Raw genomic sequence first — 13,409 nt, 5'->3', positions numbered from 1 at the left:
TATTTTTATTTTTATTTTTATTTTTATTTGTGACAGGGTTTCTCTGTGTAGTTTTTGGTGCCTGTCCTGGATCTTGCTCTGTAGACCAGGCTGGACTCGAGCTCACAGAGATCCTCCTGACTCTGCCTCCCAAGTGCTGGGATTAAAGGTGTGTGCTACCACTGCTTGGTGGTTAGTGATTTCTGTCTCCACACTTGTTCAGATCTGATCTTTGCTCTTCCACTTCCATCTTCTGATAGATCACTCACCTGTGGCTCATGATGAGCAGTTCTTGCTTCAGGTCAGTTGACATCCTATGCTTAAATGTTCTCTTCTCTCTCTCTCGACTGCAGCATGCTAGGGGCCACTTTAGAATGATGCATGTATTTCTTTTCTTTATTTAAAAAACCCTTTTTATTGATTCTTTAGGGATTTCACTTCATGCACCCCAGTCCCACTCATCTCCCTGTCCCTTCATATCTGCCCCCTGCCCTTGCAACCTCCTCCCTGCCCCCCCCCAAATCTCATCGTGGAAGCTGTAGTGCACCACACTAAGTCACACAGTATATCGTTTAGTCCATACATCTTTACTTGCAAATGTTCATTGCAATGAGTCATTGGTTTGGTTTGAGGCCTTTGGCTTCTTCTACTTTATCAAAACTGGATCCTCACTGAGACTCCGCTGGGATATCCTGTTGTTGCCCTGTGTCATGGAGATCCTGCAGCTTTGGATCTGCAGGACTGGCCCCTTCACGTGCTCCAGAAGATCATATATGGGGTAGATGTTGGGGTAGGCCAACTCATAGCTCTGGATATGAATCTGGGTGATAGCTGAGTTGGTCAGCCCTCCAGCTCTCCTGCATCCTCACCACCACAACAAGCTCTCTAGCATTGCCCAGACCAGCTCACCCAGTGCTTCAGGAAGCAAAGGGCAGGGTCAGTTTTCCTGCTTTCATGCCCTTGGGCAGGATCTCCCACACCCACACTACCAAGGCCAGCTCTACTGTGCTGCCCAAGTGAGTTTCGGGATCCACTTTCCCAAGTGCTGCATCTGGTGAAAGGCAGGGCCAGCTCTCTTGCTCTCATGCCCCACCCCAGGCCAGCTCTCCCACCTGCTGCAGGTGGCAAGGGATGGGGGACCATGTTTCCCTTCCCCACACCACCATGTAACAGATGAATAGTGGGGCCAGCTCTCCCATGTTCACGCCCTCAGATCAGCTCACCTGCACCCCAGCCAATAGAGTCAGCTCTACTGTGCTACTCAGGTGAGCTGCAGGGCTCACTCTCCCAAGTGCAATGCATGTATTTCTTAATTATTTTTAAAATATTTTTTCTTTTAATGTATGTATGTGTCTGTGTAAGTGAATGCTGTGTATGCTTGAGGATCTCCTGGAGCTGGAGTGACAGGCAGTTGTGAGCCACCTTAACTGGTTGCTGAGAACTAAACTCTGGTCTTCTGTAAGAGCAGGAAACATCTGACCTCGTGTGTAGGGTTTCAGTCAATAGGCAGACTGGCTAAAAGTGTCATGTAATATTGCCTTCTGACCATGTGTATGAAGTATATACAAAATAGAAATCAATTGCCCATTCTACATGAGTATGATCACAAAAATACCTCAATTAGGGATATGCATGTATTCCCTAATCTGAAAATCCCCTGAAGTCTAAACCATTGCAGCTCCTCATAATTTGGGGAAGGGGTACTCATCCTGTACTTGATCTTGTGACCACACTTATCATTTCCTCCTCACTAAGACCTGATTTACATAACATTATTAACATAATGGGTCAGTATGGCTCTCAGGAAAGTCCAGGTAACTCAGACCCTTTTGTATATATCGTGACTGAATAAGACAGACTCACCAGAACCCCAAGACGGACCTGAGGAGGATACCCATCTCATGTGAATGGATATGAACCAGGGATGTTTCTTCTGATGGGTGTGGGATTGAAAGGACTTTCCAGAATATGAGCTGTCCTGCTTGCTTGCTATTATGTTAATGTGTTCTAGGTGACTATGTTAGCCAGCCTTTCCAGATGTGATAAAATACCTAACACTATCAACTTATGGGAGGAAGGACTGGTTTTAGCTCATGGTTTCATTTGGTTTTCATGAATACACACACACACACACACACACACACACATACACAAAGAGAGAGAGAGAGAGAGAGAGAGAGAGAGAGAGAGAGAGAGAGAGAGAGAGAGAGAGAGAAGAGAGAGAGAGAGAATATACAAGGTTAAGGTAAGATACAACCTCAATGACCTCACAATGACATACTTCCTTCAGTCAATCTGTCTTCCAATGTTTCAAGCACTTTCCTCAAATATTGCTAGCACAGCAGCACTTGAACCTGTAGGGCATACTTTATTCCAAAACATGACAGTAGATATCGCATCTGATTCAGAAGCAATACATGGGTTACTAGTTGACTTGGTTTGTAGTAGGTCACTGTAGTGTAGGATATGACAGGGGTCATCTGACCTGCTGTTTTCCTTCTCTCTCTCTCTCTCTCTCTCTCTCTCTCTCTCTCTCTCTCTCTCTCTCTCTCTCACACACACACACACACACACGCGCGCGCGTGTGTGTGTGTGTGTGTGTGTGTGTATTTCACTCATGTATTCTAGAACTAGGGTGAACAATTGAGAGCTTTCATCTTTTGTATCAGATCTTGCACTTCCTTGGTCTCTAACACCTTTGGTATAAGGGGCTGTGGTCCAGTTCTGAGTCTTACTGTATCAGCAACACTGAGCCCCCATGTCCAACATTTCACTGGACACCTGGATTTTCTGTTCTTTGTTGTAAGACTTCCTTTATCTCAGGACATGGCCATGTGTCTATGTGCTAATATGGACTACAATGTTACAAGCTTCCCTTTCCTTCTGAGGACCCAACTTCTTTTTCAGTTGGTGGATTTGGGGTCTGAGAATTGGCACAGATCTGGAAATAGCAAGTATTGTGTGTTCTTATTGGTGATTCTAAGCTTAGTCTTCTGTCTACACATTCTTCATCTCTGTTGATCTCCATATTACAAAAATCCCCCACTGGTTCATTAGAACCTTGTGTTTTATTAGGCATTTCCATAGACTTGATACCAGCAAACCTATCTAGAAAAGACTGGGTAGACAGATAAATATCTCAGGTTTTACAATATTGGATAACTTTCACAACCACCTGGATTTGGCTATTGCAACCCCAAACCAGCTGTAAACAGCATCTAAGCAAATGGGCATGACTCTGGTTAATAAAATTTTATTTACAAAATCAGGGGTGAGCAAGATTTGGTGTGCAAGTCATAACTACTGACACTTGCAGGGTGGTCTGATTCCTTCCTGCCACCCCAATTTTGATGCACGTAAGGTGATTATGCCCACTTTGCTTTGGAAGTCAGAGCCACCTCTTGTCCCTGCTAATCTTTTTCAGTCCTGATTGCCATAGGGACCCCAGTTAAACACAAGCATCTTCCAGCAAGGCCAGTGTTTCCCTATAGTGCAAGCCTCACTCCATGGAAGATGGAGGGCCCTGGTGTGCCAGAGGTCTCAGCTCAGCCTTCTGCTCATCCAATTTTCATCTTTGCATGACGTAATAAATAAATTATTGAGGCAAAGTTCACACCACATGAAATCAACCATCTTAGAGGGAACGATCAGTGACACTTTAGGACATTTTTGATGTTGTGTAACCATCACTCCTCTCTTGTTCCAAAACATTTCCATCACTCCTCCAACTGAGCAATTAAGCATTTCCTCCTGACCCACCACAGGCCCCATAGCCACCAAGGTGCAGCCTGCCTGTCTGGATTTCTCTCTTGTAGACGTTTCTTACAAATGGAATTATGTAGTTCCATTTATGGCATGAGTATTAGTGTGATGTTTCTGAAGTTTCGCTGTGTTGTCAGCCCTTTGCTCCTTTTTACAGGTGGACATACTTTATTACGTCCATCTCTCTGTGTCTGTTTATGTATGCACCTGTCTATTGCGATTTGTCCAGCTGCTCATTCAGTGATCAATCAGCCTTTGAGTGGTTGTCACCTTCCAGCTCTTGTTAACAGCACTGTCATGTGTGGATATCTGTTTGTTTGAGTGTGTATCTTCGATGGTTTTGTGCACTTGGGTATGGTAGCCCAGGCCTGTACTATGGGCACTTGGGAGGCTGAGGCAGAAGGATTGTGAAATAGAGGCTACTATTGGCTATGCAGTGATTTTCAGCATCTTCTGGGCTGCAGAGGGAGACCCTGTGACAAACAGAACAAAGAAAATACAAACAAAACATCGAGGGAATACATCAAGGAGGGGAATTATGGGACATTAGGGAGGTCTAGATTTAACTTTTCAAGGAACTGCCAAACTGTTTTTCATTGTTGCTGTGGAAAGCATTCTGCATCCCTACATTCTTATCAACAATGTGCAACATCCTTGCAACACTCATTGCTTACCGGTTTTTAAGGTTTTTAATTACCATTTTCCTAGTAAGTGTGAAGTGGCACCTCACTGTGGTCTTGATTTGCGTTCCCCACATGACCAATGACTGAACATCTTCCTGTAAGGATGCTGGCCATTTTGATACTTTCTTTGTAGAAACAGCCATTCACATTCTCTGTTCGTATCTTTTGGATTGGATTGCTTGTGTTTGTTTGGTTTTGCTGCTTACCTGTTAGAGTTCTTTATGTATACTTTGAATATTAGATTCTTACCCTCTTACCATATGTGTCATTTGAAAATATTTTATTTCAGTTTCAGGGCTACCTCTTCCCTTTCTTGATAACATCAGCTGGTTCACACAGGGCTTTGATGTTGATGGTGCCTCATCTGTCTGTTTTTCCCATTTGTTGCTCAGGCTTTTGTTGTTATATTTGAGATTTCATTGCTCAAGTTAAAGAATTTGTATTAGCTCTCAGATTTAAGTTGTTGATCCAGTTGAATTTATTCTTGCAATTATATGAAGTAAGGTCCCTGCTTCATCCTGCTGCATGTGGATAGCCACTCGTTGGTTGAACAGTATTTGTTGAGGAAGCCATTCTTTCTCCATTGGGTGGTCTTGGTACTCCTTTTGGAGGTCAGCAGTCTTTTCCAGGATATTGATCTTCATTTTTTTCTGAACTTAAATCCTAAGTAATACTCCTTTGGCTCCTGGGAGCATCATGTTCTTACTTTTTTGCATCAGATATCAGCAAACATGTTCTGCAAAGGGCCAGTGAATAAATTAGGGTTCAAGAACCATCAAATCTTAAAGGCAGTCTGAGGCCCCCTCCCCAGGATTTGTTGTATTTACTTTCAAGAATCATGCTGGCATTAGAACCCTCTCCTAATGAGGTTCATGCTGTGAGATGAGTTATCACAGGGTCAGCCCCTTGGCACCAGCTTCTGTCCCTACCCTTGCAGTATCTCCTGTCTGTACTAGTCAGCTCTCCCAGTTATACTTCTGGTGGCTGAAGAGGGTCAGCACTGAACAGGAACGTACTTGACTTTCTGAGTGTGCAGTCGACTTCCATCACAGCCATGATGGCGAGGAGGACATCTGTCATACCATCGGAAGGAATGGACACTTGTAGCAGGTGCTGGGGCTGCAGGCAGCTTGAAATGCTGAGGGTTCAAGTGTATCCGTTTGGATGCTTCTAACTTACTTTTCAGGATCCCGTTTCTTCCCGTCAGCATCTTTACTTGGCAGGTGAGAGGTGCGGGACTAAGGAGGCAGGTTGTCTAAAAGCCAGCCGCTCTTGAGGAGGCAGGTTGTCTAAAAGCCGGCCGCTCTTGCAGTTACGTCCTGTGCCTGACCTCAGCCCTCTCTGCTGTCCAGCCTCAGGAAACGAGAATCTCTTTAAATGCCATTCAAGGCCTTCTCTGCCTCTCACACTGGCTTCACATTGCTGATTGGTTCGTCTCAAGCTTGTCATTTTCTCTCTTCAAAGTACAAAGTGGTTCAGCAACAGCCACACCATTGGAGAGTCCTTGTGCTTAAGCTTCTCTCATCTCTCTCAACCTCTGGGGCTGCCGCACAAGTCTGTGCATGCCTGTCTCCAGCACCCAGCCCAGCTCTACAGGTGAAATCAGAGCAACTGGGCCAGGGGGATGGATGGCTCAGTGAGGAAAGTGTCTGCCATGCAGGGATAAGGACCCAAGTCAGGATGCCCAGCACCCACCTGAAACTTGGTTGTGTGCGTGCGTGCGTGCGTGCGTGCGTGCGTGCGTGCGTGCGTGCGTGCGTGCGTGCATGCATGCATGCATGCATGTGTAACTTCAATACTGGGGGAGGGATGGAGAGAAGTGGATGCCTGGAGCTCATTGGCAAGTCTGTTTAGCTGGATCAATGAGCTCCAGGTTTTATTACAACAAGAAAAAAATTAATATACTGGGGGGGGGGGTTGTCTGGTAGTGATGGGTGCTGATTCCTGCCCTGGAGGAGCCTGGGTCACAGCAGGAGCTGCCATTTGTCTGTTAGAGCTTTGCTCTCCCACTCTCCATTCCTGTCACGTTCTGTACTTCATTTTGAAATACGAATGATTGGAAGAACCCGAGAGGGCTTTTCAGAGGAGGCCGCACTTGAGCCAACTGCAGAGTCTCACGTGAGAAGTTGGGTTCCTGCAGGCAGATGGGGTAAGCTAGATGAAGGGCTAAGCCATTGCACATTCGGCATGACAGCCACATCTTCATAGGAAGAACCCTGACTTCAGCATCTACATTCTGGGTGCCTTTGGACGAATCCCTGCACTTCTTGGCACCGGTCTACTCATGGAGACTGTGGAGATCGTGATGGGGGTACCACATTCCAGACCCATCAGGAGGTTGGGGAAGGGGCTGATTGGAAAAACACTGGGTAAATGAGAAACACACAGCAAATGTGGCTCATCGTGGTTGCTATGGCTACACAGAGGGCACCATCAGGAACCACACTCCCAGCTGTGAGCGCCCATACTCCCAGCTGCGAGAGCCCATAAGGCAGAAACCATGGCTTCAGCAAAGCAGGTGGGTTGCGCCCCTCCTGCTTCGCATCACAGAGCACATGAGATGGAACTTTGGAAGCAAGGGAGCCCACAGCTCCTGGGTAGGACCCAGAGGGGGGAAAAAGTACAGCATAGACAAAAACGATGTGATTACTCTGAGCACCATGAGGACGGAAACCCAGTGGTACAGGAGGCATAGTGGGTCGCAGCTGTGCCTCCTAAATATAGCCTGACTTCCACTCCCCATGGAGCTGGGGAGTCTGAGCTGGCTTCCAGGGGAGGCTCTAAAAATAAAGCTGCCAGCAGGCCTCTGGTTCTCCTCACCTCCTCAGGGCCTACAGGCTGAGTCTGCACCTGGGGGCTGGACCGTGGGCTGCCTTCTGAAGACACCTGATCCTCTGGACAGAAGTCAGTGAGTGGATTCCGTGTCCTGACTTTCGTCAGGTCAGGAAGCATCTGGATTTGGCCATGTGTTGTCAGACACCTCTGCTCATCTGCAGGAGCCATCCTTCCCGTTTTGTTGAGGAAGACATGGAGGCTGCTTGGTGCCGTGACACGAGGTGGCCAGTGTCAGAGGAACAAGAAACAGTCGAGTCAAACATTGTTGAACCTCTCTAGACCAGTCCAGCCGATTAGTTTTCAAATGTTCACTAACATTATTGACGTAACTGTGGGTTTTGTTATGACCTTTTCATACATACATGATGTATTTGATCCAATCTGCTATCCCCGCCCCAGTGTGCTTTCTTGTCCCCTCCCGCTTCCGCTGATCACCTTTCTCTTCCCATGAGTGCCCCCTTTTCTATTCTCCTTTCATATCTGGTTTTTGTTTGGTTTGTGTGTTTTTCTTTTTCAGAGCTGAGGACCGAACCCAGGGCCTTGAGCTTGCTAGGCAAGCGCTCTACCACTGAGCTAAATCCCCAACCCCAAGTTTGTGTTACCTTCCTAGTGGCTATATTCCTGAAGACAAAGCCACTGCCTCCCTTAGCAACCACTAATTGCCCCTCCATCTGTCAGAAGGAGTAGAACCTTGTGAGTCTCTCCCGCCACTGTGACAGCATGGCCATGGGCCCAATCTCAGGCACGTCATGTGCAGATGACCACGGCTTCTGTGGCAGCTCCGAACAGTCCGCCCCACCCTTAGGCTCTTCCCTCCTTCCCACCTCTCTCTCTGCAATGTTCTTGGAGCCTCGGAGGGGTTGCCACAGATGTGCCATCCTGGGCTCAGCGTGGAACAGCCCCTTACTGCAGCACTTAGAGCAGTTCGTGTGTCTCTGCAGTTACTGATGTCCCTGGTGTAGAAAATGGAGCCTCTCTGACTAAAGATAACAGCGGCGCTAGTCTGTGGGGAGACACATAATTACTTAGAAGTCATTTTGACAGTGGCCAGCCAATTCTTACACCAGAGAGACTACCTGTATCTCCTGCATACTCCTTTTTTACTGCCTTAGCCTCCCTATCCCCACCTCACCAGAGTCCCAGGTCACCCTAGTCTTCCCTAGTCTGATGAGAGATGTGGAACTCCAGGGGCAAGAGATTATCTGTGTCTGTTCTCTCTCCACTCAGCTCTTAGAGTCATGCCCAGGCAGCTATTCAGTTTTTGTCGACTACCTAACTCCCTTCTCTGTCTCTTACCCCTCCCACCTCCAACCCATGACAAATCCAAAGTCTCTGCCCTCACTGTATATCCAGAGCACTCACTGGAATGGCTATCATAGAAAGACTGACTGTCCCAGGTGTTGGGGAAGAGGTGGGGAAGAAAATTCTCATGTGATCTCTGAGGGATGGTTAAAAAAAAAAAAAAAGCCAGTCACTCTGGAAAACAGTGGTAAGACAGTTGCCTGTGGTGTTAAATCCATCCCTACCATAAGAGTCAGCCAAATACAGCTAGCCATTACCCAAGAGAAAAGAAAGCAGACGTCCTCACAAAAACAGTTCAGGGCAACTTGAGATGTAATTACCCTCACCCAGAAACAACCCATGTGTTCATATCCTGGAGTATGAAGGAGTGAACCGTTGACACACACAATTGATGGGTGAGTCTCATACAGATAATGCTGAATAGGAGAGAGGGGAAGTACATGCTACGTGATTCAATCCATACAAAATTCTAGAAAATGCATATGTATATGAATATATGTCTTATATATCACTAATAACAGAAATTGAAGACAATACAGACCCTATCTTAGGGTAGGGCCACCCATCTTAGACCACCTGCTGTACTCAGTTCCAGAAAGGACCTCAAGAATATGCCATAACAACTCAGATAGATACAGGGCAGTATGCTCCTGCAGACATCCTGTCTGGGGTTTATGGCCCTTGAAGGTATCTAGATAACCCTGCTGAGCAGCCCAGATAATCCTGTTCAGCAGGTTGTGGTTCCCCACCAAAAGTCTAACCCAATGGTTTCAAATGTGGTTTCCTGCCCAAAGTCTAGACCAATAGTTTCAAAAAATCACCTTGCCCCTTATCCCTTCTACCCAATCCCAAGTTGCCAATTCCTGGCTTGTGGTTTTTCCCTATAAAAACTCTCTACACCTGGGCTTGTGGCTGCTGCCACATTTCCTTCCATCTGCTGTGCGGTGGCCCACATTGAACTTGTCAATAAAAGGACCCTTAGGTGCTTGCATTGGAAACCGAGTCCTTGGTGGTCTCTGGGGGTTTCTCAAAATGAGTATAACAAAATAAGACCAGTGATTGTCTGGGCCACAGAGGGGAGGGAAGGCAAGGGTTGGTGTGGATGAGCAAGAGGGAGGGAACCAAGGAGTAAGGGATGGTGGAAATGCTCATTACCTTGGGTATTGGGGTGACGTTACAGATAAATGCATATGTTAAGCTCATCAAATGTGCATTTTAGGTGTGGCTTCTTTATGTTGATTAGACTTCGACAAAGTTGTCTTCTAAAACATAACTCAAGCTCCACCATGTCTCACCACTTCTGCTATTATCCATCCTGGTCCAAGGTCCTCCACCATCTGATTGCCTCATCCTACTTCCCCCAGCCCTGCTGAAATGCCTCTGTCACCAGAACATGTCGTCCTCTGTGCAGTAGGTGCTGTGGCTCCCCTGTGCCCTGCCCACCTATTAGGAGTTTTGTTCATTGGCTGATAATAATTTGTGGTGATATTGTGTCCCCCAATATATTGTGCACCCTAATAAACTTATCTGGGGTCAGAGAACAGAACAGCCACTAGACAGATATAGAGGCCAGAAAATGGTGGCACACACACCTTTAATCCTATCTTTCTGGAGGCAGAGATCCATCTGGATCTCTGTGAGTTCAAAGCCACACTAGAAACAGCCAGACGTGGTGACAAACGCCTTTAATCCCAGGAAATGATGGCAGGAAGCAGAAAGGTTTATAAGGTGTGAGGACCAGGAACTAGAGCGTTTTTAAGCTTTTAGCTTTTAGCAGCAGTTCAGCTGAGATCCATACAGATGAGGATTCAGAGGCTTTCAGTCTGAGGAAACAAGATCAGCTGAGGAATTGGCAAGGTGAGGAAGCTGTGGCTTGTTCTGTTTCTCTGATCATTCAGCATTCACCCTAATACCTGGCTCTGGGTTTGTTTTTATTAATAAGACCTTTTAAGTTTCATGCTACAATAATTCACAGATACCCCATCTCTAAAATCTGGCTCTTGGCCAACTACTATTCACCTGCCAAGGAGGTTCCATCTCTCACTCAAGGGCTATAGGTAGCTGCTTTGAGATATGAAGGTCCAGCAGATGATTCTGTTGTGGAATTTATGGGAAACCTAGACTAACTTACTGAGTTCCTTCCTCTATCCTATCCTAGTTCACTTCCTGCAAGCTGCTCCTGGTGGTGGTGGTGGTGGTGGTGGTGAGGCTTTCTCAGTAAGTGCCTGCATTTCTTAGATGCAGAGAATCAACCTAAGAGAGCTGGGACCCAAGTGGTCCTGGGAAGCTAACCTAAGAAGAGGATTCTAGGAAGAGTTACTCACTTGGAGATAGGTAGAGAATTGTATGTTCAGAGTACTTGGTGGCATTGCAGTACAATTGCTTCTACTTGTATGTGGGTGTGTATATGTGTGTGCATGCATATGTGATAGAAAAAGATAAACATAGAAAAATATAGATATATTTATATATCTAGACGATAGAGATGTATAGTTAAAAATATAGATGATATAGCTATAGATATAGATATGTTTGTGTGTATGTATGTGTGTATGCAGGTGCATGCATATGTGCATGTGACCAGACACGTGGAGGCCAGAAGTCAATGTCAGGGGTTTTCCCCCCATTACTCACTTTGTTTTATTTTATTTTATTTTATTTTATTTTTTAAAAATTTATTTATTTATTTATTTATTTATTTATTTATTTATTTATTTATTTATTATGTATACAATGTTCTGCCTGCATGTATGTCTGCAGGCCAGAAGAGGGCGCCAGATCTCATTACAGATGGTTGTGAGCCACTATGTGGTTGCTGGGAATTGAACTCAGGACCTCTCGAAGAACAGCCAGTGCTCTTAACCTCTGAGCCATCTCTCCAGTCCAATTTATTCTATTTTTAATTGTGTGTTTAGGTGTGTATATGCACGAGTGTGGGTGCCTATGGAGGCCAGAGATTTCAGATACCCTGAAGCTGAAGTTATAGGTAGTTATGAACCACCAGATGTGGGTGCAGGGAACTGAGCCCAGGTCCTCTGGAAGAGCAGTATTCAGCTTTAACCATTGAGCCATCTCTCCAGTTGTTGTTTGTTTGTTTTTTGAGACAGGGGACAGTCTTCATCCAGACCACCAGCCTGCCTTGTTCATGTGGAACGTGGGAAGAACCACCTCTTGCTGCAGTGTTAGCTGAGGACATTCATGGTCACATCGGTCACCTTGTCACATTCTCTAGGTTGGACAACACATCAGCTTCTGTGACTCCAACTACGCCACAGAGAATGAGCCAGTGGACAGTCTCCATGCATCTTCTTCTCTTCTTCGTTCAGAGGTGGTATGGCTTGCCTGGGAATACCTGAAAAGGGTGGGAGCACCCCATGTCTTCCTTTATGGTCAAAGCTGTCCTTTGGATGAAGGGAAGGGACATCTTTACCTTCTTTTTGGCAGTGCTGGGGATGGAACCTGCAGCTTCGTGCACATTAGGCAGGTGCTGTGCTGCTGAGCTGTATCCTCAGCCCCTTGGTGCCATCTCAATGGGGAAGTCCTTCATCTTCCCTCGGCTGCTGGTATTTCCAGAGGACAGAAATCCAGGAAAGAGGGAGGCTTGGTGACTTGGGTGGGAATCTTCCCAAGAGACTTCCACCTGACTAGAGATGGCCAGTGTATGGGAGATGCAGGTCCTACCAGGTGGCAGGAGAGTGAGGTCTGAGGCAGGGGTCTTCTAGGGTGACCTTTTATATCTGGGTAATTTGTCTAGTCAGGTAGTGGAGAATGGGAGGTGACTGTGCAGCCAGGACCTGCCCTTCTGGTTCCAAGCCCGTGGGAGTGGGCTTGGCATTATTCTAGGTGATACAAATCAACTAGACTCTGTTTGCTGTCTGTGAGGACTCCGCTGGCCTTGGGGTGGGGCTAGCTCTGGATTGTGCGTAGTGACATTTAGGCTGTCTGTCTGTCTTCTTCCGGTCAGTCTTAAGAGAGGCAGTCTGGCTTTGGTCTAGGTCTTTGGGGGAGTGTCCTAGCTGGCTCTGTGGAAGGTAGTGTGGGAGTGGGGAACATCTCTGGATGCTTCAGTGTCTCCGGGTGCACAGAGACAGCAGTGACCCCTCCAGAACAGTGGCCACTCTGCCTAGCTGTGAATGGCAGGAAGGTGGGTTCCTTCTGAGCTGCTGCAGGCAACAGCTGGTGTGTGACCCTGCAGCTTCTCTAGTCTACTGCAGTGACAGAACAGGCCCGCGGCTCCAGGTGCAGGCTTCTCAATCTGCCAGAGTCCCTGGGTGACGGTATGGAGCAGAGCCCTCCTCAGCATCAAGGCGGTGGAGCAAGGTATGGCCTTTGTGGTTTAATCTGGGGATTTGGGGGTTATTTCCACAAGGAAGCCTTGGAAAGCTGGTGATGATGCTGTTGGAAGACACAGATGTCATTCAACTCCATTTATGTCATATTCTAGAAATAGAGCCCCAACAAATAAGGCATAGATGCCCAATGTGGCTAAGTAACATATGTAAGGACATTTTGTTCAGGAACACAGCCATACCTGATAACCTTTGTTTTAACAAGTGGTGTACAAATAAATTATTATTATTTTTTAACACAGAGCATCCCATTTGTCTACTGACTTTGCTCTGCTTCTCAGTAATCTGGTACTGAGCACCACAGTGAGTGGAAGCCTCTTTGCCGTTGTAGTCAAGCATTCAGTGTCAGTCAACAAACATTCAGAAATGGCGGGAGAGCCTTCTCTGAAGTAAGAAGGGGGTTGGATCCTCAGATGAAGCCAGAACTTTTATTTTCAGAATGTATTTATTTACTTATTTAGTGTGCAGGAGTGCTTTGCCTGCACAGATGTATTTGCAC

General features: G+C 46.4%; 1 protein-coding gene and 1 long non-coding RNA gene across 2 annotated transcripts in view; both read left to right on the top strand.

Moving 5' to 3' along the window:
- The window catches only part of Rps24 (ribosomal protein S24), a 146,660-nt gene that overhangs the window by 104,196 nt on the left and 29,055 nt on the right, over nt 1–13,409 (top strand). The gene's annotated exons all lie outside the window — the stretch shown is intronic.
- The window catches only part of LOC121832236 (uncharacterized), a 30,622-nt gene that overhangs the window by 13,757 nt on the left and 3,456 nt on the right, over nt 1–13,409 (top strand). The window contains exons 2-3 of the long non-coding RNA XR_013042268.1: nt 11,665–11,889; nt 12,757–12,881. This is a non-coding gene — a long non-coding RNA (uncharacterized LOC121832236). The remainder of the gene's footprint in view (nt 1–11,664; nt 11,890–12,756; nt 12,882–13,409) is intronic.

Source organism: Peromyscus maniculatus, chromosome 9, assembly GCF_049852395.1.
Source record: "Peromyscus maniculatus bairdii isolate BWxNUB_F1_BW_parent chromosome 9, HU_Pman_BW_mat_3.1, whole genome shotgun sequence".
Lineage (NCBI taxonomy): Eukaryota > Metazoa > Chordata > Mammalia > Rodentia > Cricetidae > Peromyscus > Peromyscus maniculatus.
Note: the sequence above shows the minus strand (reverse complement) of the source record. Positions and strands in the feature narration are given on the sequence as shown.